Raw genomic sequence first — 2,106 nt, 5'->3', positions numbered from 1 at the left:
GATGAGAGCAGGTTGATGTTTCAGCAGTACGATGAGAGCAGGTTGATGTTTCAGTAGGATAATGAGAGCAGGTTGATGTAGTATGATGAGAGCAGGTTGATGTTTCAGTAGGTGATGAGAGCAGGTTGATGTTTCAGCAGTACGATGAGAGCAGGTTGATGTTTCAGCAGTACGATGAGAGCAGGTTGATGTTTCAGTAGTACGATGAGAGCAGGTTGATGTTTCAGTAGTACGATGAGAGCAGGTTGATGTTTCAGTAGTACGATGAGAGCAGGTTGATGTTTCAGTAGTATGATGAGAGCAGGTTGATGTTTCAGTAGCATGATGAGAGCAGGTTGATGTTTCAGTAGTACGATGAGAGCAGGTTGATGTTTCAGTAGTACGATGAGAGCAGGTTGATGTTTCAGTAGTACGATGAGAGCAGGTTGATGTTTCAGTAGGATGATGAGAGCAGGTTGATGTTTCAGTAGGATAATGAGAGCAGGTTGATGTAGTATGATGAGAGCAGGTTGATGTTTCAGTAGCATGATGAGAGCAGGTTGATGTTTCAGCAGTACGATGAGAGCAGGTTGATGTTTCAGTAGGATGATGAGAGCAGGTTGATGTTTCAGTAGGATGATGAGAGCAGGTTGATGTTTCAGTAGGACGATGAGAGCAGGTTGATGTTTCAGTAGGACGATGAGAGCAGGTTGATGTGGTATGATGAGAGCAGGTTGATGTTTCAGTAGGATGATGAGAGCAGGTTGATGTTTCAGTAGGATGATGAGAGCAGGTTGATATTTCAGTAGTACGATGAGAGCAGGTTGATGTTTCAGTAGTACGATGAGAGCAGGTTGATATTTCAGTAGGACGATGAGAGCAGGTTGATGTTTCAGTAGTACGATGAGAGCAGGTTGATGTTTCAGTAGTATATTGAGAGCAGGTTGATGTTTCAGTAGTACGATGAGAGCAGGTTGATGTTTCAGTAGGATGATGAGAGCAGGTTGATGTAGTATGATGAGAGCAGGTTGATGTTTCAGCAGTACGATGAGAGCAGGTTGATGTTTCAGCAGTACGATGAGAGCAGGTTGATGTTTCAGTAGTACGATGAGAGCAGGTTGATGTTTCAGTAGTACGATGAGAGCAGGTTGATGTTTCAGTAGTACGATGAGAGCAGGTTGATGTTTCAGTAGTATGATGAGAGCAGGTTGATGTTTCAGTAGTACGATGAGAGCAGGTTGATGTTTCAGTAGGACGATGAGAGCATGTTGATGTTTCAGTAGGACGATGAGAGCAGGTTGATGTTTCAGTAGGATGATGAGAGCAGGTTGATGTAGTACGATGAGAGCAGGTTAATGTTTCAGTAGTATGATGAGAGCAGGTTGATGTTTCAGTAGTACGATGAGAGCAGGTTGATGTTTCAGTAGGATGATGAGAGCAGGTTGATGTTTCAGTAGGACGATGAGAGCAGGTTGATGTTTCAGTAGTACGATGAGAGCAGGTTGATGTTTCAGTAGTATGATGAGAGCAGGTTGATGTTTCAGTAGGATAATGAGAGCAGGTTGATGTAGTATGATGAGAGCAGGTTGATGTTTCAGTAGCATGATGAGAGCAGGTTGATGTTTCAGTAGTACGATGAGCGCATGTTGATGTTTCAGTAGTACGATGAGAGCAGGTTGATGTTTCAGTAGTACGATGAGAGCAGGTTGATGTTTCAGTAGGATGATGAAAGCAGGTTGATGTTTCAGTAGTACGATGAGAGCAGGTTGATGTTTCAGTAGGATGATGAGAGCAGGTTGATGTTTCAGTAGGATAATGAGAGCAGGTTGATGTGGTATGATGAGAGCAGGTTGATGTTTCAGTAGTACGATGAGAGCAGGTTGATGTTTCAGTAGGACGATGAGAGCAGGTTGATGTTTCAGTAGGATGAAGAGAGCAGGTTGATGTTTCAGTAGGATAATGAGAGCAGGTTGATGTGGTATGATGAGAGCAGGTTGATGTTTCAGTAGTACGATGAGAGCAGGTTGATGTTTCAGTAGGACGATGAGAGCAGGTTGATGTTTCAGTAGTACGATGAGAGCAGGTTGATGTTTCAGTAGGATGATGAGAGCAGGTTGATGTTTCAGT

This window comes from Coregonus clupeaformis, unplaced genomic scaffold (assembly GCF_020615455.1).
Source record: "Coregonus clupeaformis isolate EN_2021a unplaced genomic scaffold, ASM2061545v1 scaf0829, whole genome shotgun sequence".
Taxonomy (NCBI): Eukaryota; Metazoa; Chordata; class Actinopteri; order Salmoniformes; family Salmonidae; genus Coregonus; species Coregonus clupeaformis.
The sequence above is the reverse complement of the archived record's forward strand: the minus strand, read 5'-3'. Positions refer to the sequence as shown.